Genomic DNA, 15023 nt, shown 5'->3' on the forward strand with positions numbered 1-15023 from the left:
CAAAAGTGGCAGTCAGAGAAATCAAGTGTTTAAATCAAACATGGCCACAGTAAATAATAATTCTAAAAGGTCTAAAAGTGTTAAAAAAACAAGCCTGAAGGCTTTGTGTCTTAATGCGAGGAGCATTTGTAATAAGGTGGATGAATTAGCTGCGCAAATAGATGTAAACAGATATGATATAATTGGGATTACGGAGACATGGCTCCAGGGTGACCAAGGCTGGGAATTCAACATCCAGGGGTATTCAATATTCAGGAAAGACAGGCAAAAAGGAAACGGAGGTGGGGTAGCATTGCTAGTTAGAGAGGAGATTAACACAATAGTAAGGAAGGATATTAGCTCTGATGATGTGGAATCTGTATGGGTAGAGCTGAGAAATACCAAGGGGCAGAAAACGTTAGTGGGAGTTGTATACAGACCTCCAAACAGTAATGCCGAGGTTGGGGATGGTATTAAACGGGAAATTAGAGACGCGTGCAATAAGGGCACAGCAGTTATCATGGGTGACTTTAATCTACATAAAGATTGGGCTAACCAAATTAGTAACAACACTGTGGAGGAGGAATTCCTGGAGTGTATACGGGATGGTTTCCTGGACCAATATGTCGAGGAACCAACTAGAGATCAGGCCATCTTAGACTGTGTATTATGTAATGAGAAAGGATTAATTAGCAATCTTGTTGTGCGAGGCCCCTTGGGGCGAAGCGATCATAATATGATAGAATTCTTCATTAAGATGGAGAGTGAAGTATTTGACTCAGAGACTAGGGTCCTGAATTTAAATAAAGGAAACTACGATGGTATGAGGCACAAGTTGGCTAGGATGGATTGGGGAATGTTACTTTAAATGTTTGCCATTGTCTATCCACCGTCAACCCTTTAAGATCGCATGGATGAACTACAGAATTTGTTCATCCCTTGTTTAGCATAAAAATAAAACAAGGAAGGTGACTCAACCGTGGCTAACAAGGGAAATTAGGGATAGCATAAGATCCAAGGAGAGGACATATAAATTGGCCAGAAAAAGCAGCAAACCTGAGGATTGGGAGCAATTTAGGATTCAGCAAAGGAGGACAAAGGGATTAATTAAGAGGGGGAAAATAGAGTATGAGAGTAAGCTTGCATGGAACATAAAAACTGACTGTAAAAGCTTCTATAGATATGTGAAGAGAAAAAGATTGGTGAAGTCAAGCGTAGGTCCCTTGCAGTCAGAATCAGGGGAATTTATAATGGGGAACAAAGAAATGGCAGACCAATTAAATACATACTTTGGTTCTGTCTTCACAAAGGAGGACACAAATAACCTCCCAGAGACGTCGGGGAACATAGGGTCTAATGAGAGGGAGGAACTGAATTAAATCAGTATTTGTAGGGAAATGGTGTTATGGAAATTGACGGGATTGAATGCCGATAAATCCCCAGGGACTGATAATCTACATCCTAGGGTACTTAAGGAAGTGGACCTAGAAATAGTAGATGCATTGCTGGTCATCTTCCAAAATTCTATAGACTCTGGAACAGTTCCCATGGATTGGAGGGTAGCTAATGTAACCCCACTATTCAAAAAAGGTGGTAGAGAGAAAACGGGGAATTATAGACTGGTAAGCCTGACATCGGTAGTGGGGAAAATGCTAGAGTCCATTATAAAAGATGTAATAGCAGAGCACTTGGAAAACAGTGACAGGATCGGACAAAGTCAACATGGATTTACAAAAGGTAAATTGTGCTTGACTAATCTACTGGAATTTTTGAGGATGTAACTGGTAGAATAGATAAGGGAGAACCAGTGGATGTGGTGTATTTGGACATTCAGAAGGCTTTCAATAAGGTCCTGCATAAGAGATTAGCGTGTAAAGTTAAAGCACATGGGATTGGGGGTAAGGTACTGACTTGGATAGAGAACTGGTTGGCAGACAGGAAACAAAGAGTTGGAATAAACGGGTCTTTTTCCGAGTGGCAGGCAGTGACTAGTAGGCTACCGCAGGGATCAGTGCTGGGACCCCAGCTATTCACAATACTGTATATATTAATGATCTAGACAAGGGAACTAGATGTAATATCTCCAAGTTTGCAGATGACACAAAGCTGGGTGGGCGTGTGTGCTGTGAGGAAGATGCCAAGAAACTCCAGTATGATTTGGACAGGTTGGGTGATTGGGCAGATGCATGGCAGATGCAGTATAATGTGGATAAATGCGAGGTTATCCACTTTGGTGGCAAAAACAAGAAGGCAGATTATTATCTGAACGGCAATAGACTGGGAGAAGGGGAAGTGCAACGAGATCTGGGCGTCCTTGTGCACCAGTCGCTGAAGGTAAGCATGCAGGTGCAGCAGGCGGTTAAGAAGGCAAATGGTATGTTGGCCATCATAGCGAGAGGATTCGAGTACAGGAGCAAGGATGTCTTGCTGCAGTTGTACAGGGCCTTGGTGAGACCACACCTTGCGTATTGTGTGCAGCTTTGATCGCCTTATCTGAGGAAGGATGTTCTTGCCATGGAGGGGGTGCAGCGAAGATTCACCAGACTGATACCTGGGATAGCAGGAATGACGTATGAGGAGAGATTGGGTCGATTAGGCTTATATTCGCTAGAGTTTAGAAGAATGAGAGGGGATCTCATTGAAACTTATAAAATTCTAACAGGACTAGACAGACTAGATGCAGGAAGCATGTTCCCGATGGCAGGGGTGTCCAAAACCAGGGGTCACAGTCTAAAGATAAGGGGTAAGCCATTTAGGACAGAGATGAGGAGGGATTTCTTCACCCAGAGAGTGGTGAACCTGTGGAATTCTCTGCCATAAAAGGCAGTTGAGGCCAATTCATTAAATATATTCAAGAAGGAGTTAGATATATTTCTTAAGATTGAAGGGATCAAGGGATATGGGGAGAAAGCAGGGACAGGAATTTGGATGATCAGCCATGATCTCATTAAATGGCAGAGCAGGCTCGAGGGGCCGAATGGCCTACTCCTGCTCCTATCTTCTATGTTTCTATGTTTCCATGTTTCGATGTGAGTTCAGATATTTGCTTATCTGGTGGTGAAAATTGGTACTGAGGGAATGCTGCATTATTGAGGGCCCATCTGCCTCTTCTGGTGACTGTTAAAAGATCCCACAGTATGATTTGCAGGGAATAAAAGCAGAAAATGCTGGAGATACTCAGCAGGTCAGGCAGCATCTGTGAAGAGAGAAACAGAGTTAATGTTTCAGGTCGAGACCTTTCGTCAGAACTTGAAAAAAGCAGGAAATGGAACAGATTTTTAAGAAAGTGTAGGGGCTGGGAAATGGGGGAGGGGATGAAAGAACAAAAGGGAAGGCCGGTGATAGGATAGAAGGCATTCAATAATAGCTTTCAAAAGGGAATTGGAAAAATACTTGAAAGGGAAACATCTGCAGGGCTGTAGAGAAAGAGCAGGGAGTGCGACGAATCGGAGAGCTCGTTCAAAGGATGGATCCATTCAAAGGATGGATCCATGAATCAGTTTCCAGCCGCAGGCCTCACCACTCTCTCACCCCCCTCCCCCACCTCACCGCCCTCTCTCACCCCCCTCACACCCCCACCCCTCTCTCACCCCCCCTCACACCCCCACCCCTCTCTCACCCCCCTCCCCCTCCCCCCCTCACTCACCCTCACTTCCCCCCTCCCCCTCACTCACCCCCCTCTCCCCTCCCCCTCCCTCTCTCCCCCCTCCCCCTCACCCCTCCCTCTCTCACCCACTCACCCCTCCCTCTCTCCCCCCACCCCTCCCTCTCTCCCCCACCTCACTGCCCTCTCTCACCCCCCTCATACCACCACCCCTCTCTCACCCCCCTCCCCCTCCCCCCCTCACTCACCCTCTCTCCCCCCTCACTGCCCTCTCTCACCCCCCCTCACACCTCCACCCCTCTCTCACCCCCCCTCACACCCCCACCCCTCTCTCACCCCCCGCCCCCTCCCCCCACTCACTCACCCTCTCTCCCCCTCACCCCTCTCTCACCCCCTCCCCCTCCCCCCTCACTCACCCTCACTCCCCCCTCCCCCTCACTCACCCCCCCTCCCCTCCCCTCCCTCTCTCCCCCTTCCCCCTCACCCCTCCCTCTCTCACCCACTCACCCCTCTCTCCCCCCACCCCTCCCTCTCTCCCCCACCTCACCGCCCTCTCTCACCCCCCCTCACACCCCCACCCCTCTCTCACCCCCCTCACACCCCCACCCCTCTCTCGCCCCCCTCCCCCTCCCCCCACTCACTCACCCTCTCTCCCCCCTCACCCCTCTCTCACCCCCCCTCACTCACCCTCACTCCCCCCTCCCCCCTCACTCACCCCCCTCCCCTCCCCTCCCTCTCTCCCCCTTCCCCCTCACCCCTCCCTCTCTCACCCACTCACCCCTCTCTCCCCCCACCCCTCCCTCTCTCCCCCACCTCACCGCCCTCTCTCACCCCCCCTCACACCCCCACCCCTCTCTCACCCCCCTCCCCCCTCACTCACCCTCTCTCCCCCCTCACCGCCCTCTCTCACCCCCCTCCCCCTCACTCAACCCCCCTCTCCCCTCCCCCTCCCTCTCTCCCCCCTCCCCCTCACCCCTCCCTCTCTCACCCACTCTCCCCTCCCTCTCTCCCCCAACCCCTTCCTCTCTCCCCCCTCACCCCTCCCTATCTCCACCCTCCCCCTCACCCCTCCCTCTCTTCCCCCTCGGCCCTCACCCCTCCCTCTCTCCCCCCTCGGCCCTCACCCCTCCCCATCTCCCCCCTCCTCCTCCCCCTCCTCCCCTCCCTCTCTCACCCCCTCCCCCCTCTCTCCCCCCTCACCCTCCCACCTCTCCCTCTCTCCCCCTCACCCCTCCCTCTCTCATCCCTCCTCTCAATTCAAATTCAAATTCAAATCGCTTTATTGGCATGATAAGGTACATCTTATGTTGCCAAAGCATCACAATACATTTATGGTTGAACACATAAACGCAGTTCTATTCATACAGTGTATAAACAGGTATATCCCTGAGTGTATAAATATACATTCGCCTTGTTTATATATACTCTTTTCTTAGTTTACTGGTTGTCCCTCTGTTCATGGCAAACTGTAACATAGTGTGCCGCCAGTGTTACACAGCTTCTCTCCTCCCCCAGTAGGAATGGGTCCACTTCACCCCCACCCCCTCACTCCCGCCCCTCTCCCACCTCTCTCACTCCCCCTCTCTCACCCCGCTCAACCCTCTACCCCTCTCTTTCAATACAATACAATACAATACAAATCGCTTTATTGGCATGATAAGGTACATCTTATGTTGCCAAAGCATCAAAATACATTTATGGCTGAACACATAAACGCGGTTCCATTCATACAGTGTATAAACAGGTATATCCCTGAGTCTACAAATATACACTCGCCTTCTTTATATATACTCTTGTCTTAGTTTACTGGTTGTCCCTCTGTTCATGGCAAGCTGTAACATAGTGTGCCGCCAGTGTTACACAGCTTCTCTCCTCCCCCAGCAGGAATGGGAGTCTTTGGTTGTCAGTCAGATTTCTGAACTCAGGGCATATTTGTGAGAATTTTTGGTAGAAATTCTCTCTGATGCCCTGATATTTTCCACAGGCTGTGAGGAAGTGCATCTCTGTCTCAACTACTCCCTGACTGCAGTGAGAGCATATCCTGTCTTCTCTTGGCAGCCTGGTCTGCCTGTGTCTGCCTTTTTCGATTGCTAGGCTATGTTCGTTAAGTCTGTACCTTGTCAAGGTTCTTCTCAGTTTGTTATCCTTTACCATGGTCAGGTAATCAGCTATGTTGTATTGTCTGTTTAGGGCCAAGTAGCAATTGAGTTTGCTTTGGGTTTTTGTTGTTTCTGCCCAATATGACAGATATTTTTCCTTTTGCTTAGCGACGATTGTGTTGGGTCGAATTCTTTGTGTTACCCTGTCACTGTCCTGGGACTGGTTATTGTTAGTATTGTTATTAGTTACTTTATTGAGTCCCAGGACTAGTTGACTGAGGGTATTCTTCTTTATGGTCAGCTCTTGGCATTTCAGGGCGTCGTAGTGATAGCATTGGGGGTTGCTCATTTGTAGGTGATTCCAAAATTTGGTGGCTCTTTTTTGGATAGTGATTATTAATGGGTATTGGCCTAGTTCCGCCCTGCATGCGTTGTTTACTGTTTTCCTTTGAGTCCGGAGGATACTTTTACAGAATTCCGCATGTAGGATCTCAATTGGGTGTTTGTCCCATTTTGCAAAATCTTGTTGTGTTAGTGGTCCCCAGACCTCACTGCCATAGAGTGCAATTGGTTCAATTACTGATTTGAAAATTTTGAGCCAAATGCTAATTGGGATTTCTATTTGGATTGATTTTTTGATGGCATAGAAAGCCCTTCTTGCTTTCTCTTTCAGTTCATTCACAGCCAGTTTGAAGTTTCCCGTAGAACTGATTTTTAAGCCCAAGTATGTGTAGTGAGTGGTTTGTTCAATTTTGGTTGTTCCTACTGTGAAATTTATTGTGGGTCCATGTTGTTTGGATCTTTGCTGGAACACAAGGACTTTGGTTTTTTGGGGATTTATTGTCAGGGCCCAAGTCTGGCAGTACGACTCCAGCAGGTCCAGGTTCTGCTGTAGACCCTCCTTAGTTGGTGACAGCAGAACCAGGTCGTCGGCATAGAGGAGGAATTTAACCTTGGATTCATATAGGGTGAGGCCGGGTGCTGTAGATTGTTCAAGTAGTTTTGCCAATTCATTTATGTAAATATTAAAGAGTGTCGGTGAGATTGGCGAGCCCTGCGTCACCCCCCGCCCCTGTGGGAAGTATTTTGTTTGTTTGTCTCCAATTTTAACTGCACATTTATTGTTTGTATACATTGATTTAATTACATCATATGTTTTCCCTCCTACCCCGCTTTCGATAAGTTTCAGGAATAAACCGTCATGCCAGATGGAGTCGAAAGCCTTCTGGAAATCGACAAAGCATGCGTAGATTTTGCTTTTGTTATGGTGAACGTGTTTGTCAATTAGGGTCTGTAGGGTGAAGATATGATCGGATGTTCTATAGTTTGGCAGGAATCCAATTTGGCTTTTACTCAAGACATTGTGCTCTTCAAGGAAGTTTGTAAGTCTTTTGTTTATGATGCTACAGAATACCTTCCCCAGGTTACTGTTTACACAGATGCCTCGATAGTTGTTCGGGTCGATTTTGTCCCCACTTTTGTATATGGGTGTTATGAGTCCTTTGTTCCAGATGTCAGGGAAATAACCCCTTCCTACACCTCCCCTACACCCCCTCTCTTACCACCCTCTCTCACCCCCTCTCTCACCCGCTCCCTCTCTCACGCCAACATCCCCCCGGCTCGTCTCTCTACTCCTTTCCCCACCTCCTCTCTCACCGACGACTTCTCTCCCTTCCACTCCCCTTCCCTCTCCTCCCCTCCCCTCTCCTCCCCTTCCCTCTCCTCCCCTCCCCTCTCCTCCCCTCCTTCTCCTCCCCCCTCCTCTCCTCTCCTCCCCTCCCCTCGCCTCTCTTCCCCTCTCCCCTCTCTCCTCTCCCCTCCTCTCCTCCCCTCCCCTCCCCTCCCCCTCCTCTCCTCTCCTCTCCTCTCCTCGCCTCCCCTCTCCTCTCACCCCTCCTCTCTCCTCTCCTCTTCTCTCCCCCTCTCCTCCCCTCTCCTCTCCTCTCCTCCCCTTCCCTCTACTCTCCTCTCCTTCCCTCTCCTCTCCCCTTCCCTCTCCTCTGCTCTCCTCCCCTCCCCTTCCCTCTCCTCTCCCCCTCCCCTCTCCTCTCCTCTCCTTCCCTCTCCTCCCCTCTCCTCTCCTCTCCTCTCCTCCCCTTCCCTCTCCTCTCCTCTCCTCTCCCCTTCCCTCTCCCCTCCTCTCCCCCTCCCCTCTCCTCTCCTCCCCTCTCCTCTCCTCCCCTCTGTAGTGTATGTACCCGTCTACCTTTAAGAGAACTATTGTATATAACCGTTCACCTTTAAGGGAACTATTTTAGGTGTGCCACTACTTTGTTTGGCTTCTGTATACTGTAATACCGACGGTGACCACACCAGTATATAAGTGTTGTGTCAGGATTTATTGGGCAGATCCGCCCTGACCTTCGAATAGTAAAGTCCTGTTTTAAGTTACTCTTGGAGTCTGTGTATTAATTAACTAAACAACCCACAGACTTTACAGTGGCGACGAGTCCGATCGTACCCTGCGGCAACAATACTTCCGAAGCAGTTAACGAGCGTCGAGAAGAGGCAACCGCCCTCGTCATTCTGCTGGGAGAAAACTCGAGGCTGCAGAACTAGAAAGGAGGAAGAATTTAGAGACAAAGACTTCCATCAGCAACAGGCACTGACTCCCTTCTGCCACGGTGAGGAGTGAGCCGATCAGCACGAGAAGCAAGGCGGCCACGGTGACTGTGAGTAAGGGAAAGTAAAAAGAATAACCGGAGGATAAGGGCGGTGCACTCGACCACGGTCGAGGGGGAAAGGAGCCAGACAGAAGTCGGGTCCAGAGGCGCTGAGACTGGGGCAGCGTGGAGCAAGGAAGCCGCGGTACAGACAGGCTGGGGGACGCAACGGCGTCGTGAGACAGCTAGACCGCGACCGGCGAAAAAGGCCGGGCAGCGACCGAAGCCACGAAGCGCTGCGACCGGGAACGTAGGCGCGGGAAGAGATAAACTCAGCCGCAGCCGGGGAGGGAAGCACCGGACTGCGAGAGGGCTGGGAGGCGCGATTGGGAGCCGAGCGAGCGGGAGAGGCAGAGCCGACCAAGGGAGACTGAGCGAGAGCCAGTCCAGCGGCTGAAACTGTTCTCCGTCAACGGGGTGTACCCAGCGCCGGTAGAGCCGAGCGAGCGGGAGAGAGACAGAGCCCGAGCAAGGGAGACTGAGCGAGAGCCAGTCCAGCGGCTGAAACTGTTCTCCGTCAACGGGGTGTACCCAGCGCCGGTAGAGCCGAGCGAGCGGGAGAGAGACAGAGCCCGAGCAAGGGGAACTGAGCGAGAGCCAGCCCAGCGGCTGAAACTGTTCGCCGTCAACGGGGTGTACCCAGCGCCGGTTGCCCTGCCGAGAAAAGGGAAAGCACTGAAGCCGACGCGCAGGCTGTGAACCTGAAAGCCAGCGGCCGTCGCCCGTGGGGAAAGTGTACCCCTCCCGCCAGGGAAGAAACGCGGGAAGCCGCCATTAGGCGGGGAAGAAGACAGAAGCGGGAAACCGCCATTGAAGTGGGCGGGGAGAGAAGATAAGCGCGGGAAACCGCCATTTTCGCGGGAACCGCCATCTTGGAAAAAAAAATAAAAGAAAATTTAAAGAAATAATTCGTGGTGTTATCAGGAAGAGAGGAAGATGCCTAAGCGTGGTAACATCAACGATTTTAATTCTGAGGTAGAAGACTGGGCCACGTATGTGGAACGCATTGAGATCTATTGTGAGGCCAATAAAATAGAAGAAGATGACAAAGCTATAACCTTGCTAAACTCGATGGGCGCGAAGACATACGGGCTCTTGAAGCATCTACTAGCACCAGCTAAACCGGCGGATCAGACTTTCGATGATATTGTGACTGTTCTGAAGGATCACTTGAACCCCACACCGTTGATGTTGGCGGAACGATTCAAATTCTATGCGAGAACGCAACGGAAAGACGAAAGCAACGCAGAATACTTGGTCGAACTGCGTAGACTAGCGAAATACTGCCAGTTTGGAGGGAATCTGACAGAGGCATTGCGAGACAAGTTCGTGTGCGGATTGGCAAAGGAAGGAACGCAAAAGCGACTACTCGAAGAGAACGACCTTACACTTGACAGGGCTGTCCTTATTGCAGCATCGCACGAAGCCGCAGCGAAGGGAACTGCGGAAATGCAGCTAAAGACAGCGGCACTCAGTGTGGATCAAATTACCTCGACAACAACAAAATGTTATCGTTGTGGGAAGACAACACACGACCAGAACCAATGCTGGTTTAAGAACCAGGAATGTAGGAAATGTGGCAAACTGGGTCACATAGCTAAGGTATGCCGGTCAGGGAAGAAGACCAACAACCAAAGGAAGCCATCACAGGAAAAGTACAACAAGGTACACAAGGGTGGCTGAGAAGAGTTCAGACGAACAGAATTCGGACTCAGACCCAAACGGCCAGGAGCTGGGTAGTCTGAGAATTCACAATGTGAGTAAGGAAGCTGACCTACAAACTATCTGGGTCATGCTAAAATAGCTGGAGTCCAAGTGAAAATGAGTTGGACACTGGATCAGCTCTATCAGTCATAAATCGAAGGGATTACCACCAGCTATTCTCACATATACCCTTAAGAGATACCAAGTTCGTATTGCAGACATACACGGGGCATAAAGTATACCCCATGGGAAAGATAAGAGTCAAGGTGAGAGATAGGGGTAAAGAGCACCCAAGAATGAACTTATACGGTACTACCTGAGGGAGGACCACCACTTCTAGGACGGAGTGGATCAAGAAAATAGACATGGAATGGCCCCTATCTAAAAGCCATAACGAGTGAGGACTCGGTGCAGACAATCAGCTCAGATTCTGAATCGGATGACGATAAGACCAACCCAAATGTGAAAGACAAGGCTAAAATGGACTTGCCGACTAAGGTTGGAAAAATGAAGGCATGCAGAAAGGCTTATGCTCCAGAGAAGAACAAAGTTTCAGAACAGATCTCCACCGAACAAACGACAACATAGTTTGACAGAGAATTCTGAGTCTGTTCAGTTTAAGGACATATCCATGACGGAAGAACACCGAGCTCAGACTCAACTTTATTTCAAATTACGACAACAATTAGAACAATTGAGTTACCGTCTCGTACAGAGATGAAAACAATGAAAAGTTCTATGACACCGAATGGGAGAATCTGGAAAGACAACAGAAGCAGCTAGCTCAAGCAGAGAGCGACCATAGAGCCATCGTGACCAATCACCGATCACATCTCCCTTATGCTGTTCAGGAGTTAGAATATTTGCAGAAAGAAGCAAATGAAGAGGAATCTTCAGGAAGCCAGGATTTTATTCCAGTTCTTCTCTACGACTCCTTACAAGCAGAGTTTGAGAAGTTGAAGGAACAGTATGAACAGGCCCAGGCTACAATCCTGGAGGGGGTTAACTCGGCAACCTCCGAAAAGCTAGTTTCAGTGGAAGCTTATGAGCAACTAAGGTTGAACATGAGCAAGAAGTCCAAAGGCTGCAGGAAATTCTTGATGAGCTCAAGGCCAAGACAGACTCATCGGTAGAAGTTCCATCCATAGATGAGAAATTAGAGGTGAAAGACATGGCAGAACATGAAAGTCAAGATGTCCAAGAACTCATAAAAATATTGAAGGAAACCCAAGACAAATATGAGGCGGCAATGACCGAGGTTCAACAACTTGAAGAACAGATTCAACTGGGAATTCTTTCAGTGAAAGAAAAGGCAACTGTAAGAAACACAGAGACTGTAAGAATGGCCCCTGAACATGAGCTAGAGAGCATCAAGGCGCAACTTCTCCGAGCGCTTAAAGCCAAAGTACAAGAGGAAAAAAAGGTGGAAGCATGGAGGAAAAGGTGGATGAAATGGAGAAGACTCTGATCCACAGGGTCCCCGTGGAAGAGTTAACGGTCAGCCAACTCCTTCATATGCTGAGAGACAAGACTCTGCAATGGGAACCATTTGAACACGAGCTTCAATCTCAAAGGGAAGGGGTTCGGAGCTCTCAAAAGTTTGGGGAATAGTTGAGGTTGCAACACAGATTTTACGGGGCTGCCGAAAGTACGCTGAATCACGTCAATGTGAACTACAGAATGTTGAAACAGCTGCTCCAGTAGAAGGATTGAATAGCCCGATCAATCAATCCCCGATGGAAGGGGAAGTATTGGAATCACAAATGAGGTCATTAGTGAAGGATTGGCAGGAAACCAGGAAGAGCGGGATGGAATATGAACGCATGAAGAAGTCTCTTCAGGAAAGATGTCTAGGGAGGGAACAACAGTCGGCTAACGTCCAGTTGGGTAAGGAAGAAGTAGCAGGCCCTCTCGCTAGACTAGCTCAGGACGACACCGAATATTACCATGACCTGTTGAGTGACACGGAATATTACGATGACTTGGTCTGCCCAGCTTGTGATGAAAACTCCCAAAGTGCAGAAATCAGGATGAAGCACTTAAAGTCTAAGGAACATAGGGAGATGGTGGCGCTACAGCTGGCAGCGGATAAGGGAGCCCCGAGAGTCTCCAAGACGCAGAAAAGAAAAAGACGAAGCAGAAGACGATAACCATCTAAATCATTATCACTTCTATCAGAGCATGCACGTGGGCCCTACGAAAGGGGCCAAAATCAGTTGGAAAGTAGGAAAAATTACCAAGGCAGTCCAGCTGTTTGTAAAAGTCAGCACTGCTGTTTAGCAGGACGGAAGTTCAAGCTGTTAAGCCAAGGGAAAGACTATTGGATGAGTCACGCTAGAAATGTGAACCGGCTACACCACAGAGATGTTGTTCGGACCGAGTCAAGACCAGAGACTGAATCTGCGAACTGTTCCCGCAGAGACTATATCTGTGAATTGTTTTACATGAAGTTGATTATATGTTATGTTTAATGGGGAATAAGTATGTTGTAAGCTAAAAAGGGAGGATTGTAGTGTATGTACCCGTCTACCTTTAAGAGAACTATTGTATGTAACTGTTCACCTTTAAGAGAACTATTTTAGGTGTGGCACTACTTTGTTTGGCTTCTGTATACCTGTAATACCGACGGTGACCACACCAGTATATAAGTGTTGTGTCAGGATTTATTGGCAGATTCGCCCCTGACCTTCGAATAGTAAAGTCCTGTTTTAAGTTACTCTTGGAGTCTGTGTATTAATTAACTAAACAACCCACAGACTTTACACCCCTCCCCTCTCCTCCCCTCTCCTCTACCTCTCCTCTCCTCCCCTTCCTCTCCTCTCCCCTCTCCTCTCCTTCCCTTCCCGTCACCCAACCCCACCTTCCACACCACCCCTTCCCTCACCTCACCACACCCCCACCCCACCCCACTCCACTCCACCCCTCACCCACCCCTCAACAATCCCCCCACACCACCCCTCCCCCCCCACTCCACCCCTTCCCATCACCACCCCTCCCTCCACCCCTCCTCTCCACCCCACACCTCACCTCTCCTCCCCACCCTCGCCTCTCTACCCCTCTCCACCCCTCACCTCTCCCCTCCTCTCCTCCCCTCCCCTCTCCCCCCTTCCCACTCCTCCCCTTCCACTCCCACTCCACCCCTCCTTCTCACCCCTTCTCCTCTCCTCTCCTCTCCTCCCCTCCCCTCGCCTCTCTTCCCTCTCCCCCCCCCTCTCCTCTCCTCTCCTCTTCTCCCCTCACCACACCTCACCTCTCCCACTCTCCTCTCCACCCACTCCTCCCCTCCACTCCCCTCTCCACGCCTCCCTCTCCACTCCCCTCCCCTCTCCACTCCTCTCCTCCTCTCACTCTCACCCCTCCCCTCACCCTCTCCACCCCCACACCCCCACCCCTCTCCTCTCCTCACCTACCCCTTCCCTCTCCTCTCCTCCCCTTCCCCTCTCCCCCCATCCCTCCCCCTCCCCTCCCCCCCTCTCCCTCTCCTCTCCTCCCCACCACCTCACCTCCAACCTCTCCTCTCCTCCCCTCCCCACTTCTCTTCTCTCCCCCATACTCCTCCCCCCTCCACCTCTCCTCCTCTCCTTCTCCTCCCCTCTCCTCTCCTCCCTCCGCACGCCTCCTTCCCCCTCTCCCCCCTCTCCTCATCCTCTCCTCTCCTCCCCTCCCCTCCCCACCCCTCCCCCTCCCTCCCCTCTGCACTCCTCTCCTCCCCTCCCCTCCCCTCTCCTCACCTCCCCTCTCCTCCCCCTCCCCTCTCCGCTCCTCTCCCCTCTCTCCTCTCACCCCTCCCCTCCCCTCTCCTCCCCTCCCCCCATCTACACACCTCCTCCCCTCCCTCTCCTCTCCTCCCCTCCTCTCCTCCCCACCCCCTCCCCTCTACCCCCCACCCTCTCCACCCCTCCCCTCTTCTCTTCTCTCCCCTCTCCTCTCCTCCCCTCCCCTCCCCTCTTCTCTCACTCCCCCTCTCCTCTCCTCCCCTTCCTCACCTCATCCTCTCCTCTCCCCCCATCTCCTCTCCTCCTCTCTCCCCTTCCCTCTCCTCTCCTCTCCTCCCCCTCTCCTCTCCTCTCCCTCTTCTCCTCTCCTCTCTCTCCTCTCCTCTCCTCCCCTTCCCTCCTCTCCTCTCCTCTCCTCCCCTCCCCTCTCCTCTCCTCTCCTCCCCTCTCCTCCTCTCCTCTCCTCCTCTCTCCTCTCCTCTCCTCTCGCCCTCTCCTCTCCTCTCCTCCCCTCCCCTCTCCTCTCCTCTCCTCTCCTCCCTTCTCTTCTCTCCTCTCCCCTCCTCTCCTCTCCTCCCCTCTCCTCTCCTCTCCTCCCCTCCCCTCTCCTCTCCTCCCCTCCCCTCCTCCTCTCCTCTCCTCCCTCCCCTCTCCCTCTCCTCTTCCTCTCCTCCCTTCTCTCCTCTCCTCTCCTCTCCTCCCCTCTCCTCTCCTCTCCTCTCCTCCCCTCCCCTCTCCTCTCCTCTCCTCTCCTCCCCTCCCACTCTGCTCTCCTCTCCTCCCTCTCCTCTCCTCTCCTCCTCTCTCCTCCCCTCTCCTCTCCTCCCCTCTCCTCCTCTCCTCTCCTCCTCTCTCCTCCCCTCTCCTCCCCTCCCCTCCTCTCTCCTCCTCTCCTCTCCTCTCCTCCCCCTTCCCTCTCCTCTCCTCTCCTCCCCTCCCCTCTCCTCTCCTCTCCTCCCCTCTCCTCCTCTCCTCTCCTCCTCTCTCCTCTCCTCTCCTCTCCTCTCCTCCCCTCCCCTCTCCTCTCCTCTCCTCCCCTCCCCTCTCCTCTCCTCTCCTCTCCTCCCTTCTCTTCTCTCCTCTCCCCTCCTCTCCTCTCCTCTCCTCCCCTCTCCTCTCCTCTCCTCTCCTCCCCCCTCCCCTCCCCTCTCCTCTCCTCTCCTCTCCTCCCCTCCTCCTCTCCTCTCCTCTCCTCTCCTCATCTCGCCTCCCCCTCTCCCTCCCCTCTCCTCCTCTCCTCTCCTCCTCTCTCCTCCCC

General features: G+C 51.6%; 1 protein-coding gene across 1 annotated transcript in view; it reads left to right on the top strand.

Moving 5' to 3' along the window:
* LOC147113121 (polypeptide N-acetylgalactosaminyltransferase 14-like) overlaps positions 1–15023 on the top strand; it is a 327805-nt gene that overhangs the window by 242613 nt on the left and 70169 nt on the right.

The sequence above is a fragment of the Somniosus microcephalus genome, chromosome 9 (genome assembly GCF_052327205.1).
Source record: "Somniosus microcephalus isolate GS21.2 chromosome 9, FLI_Smic_1.0, whole genome shotgun sequence".
Taxonomy (NCBI): Eukaryota; Metazoa; Chordata; class Chondrichthyes; order Squaliformes; family Somniosidae; genus Somniosus; species Somniosus microcephalus.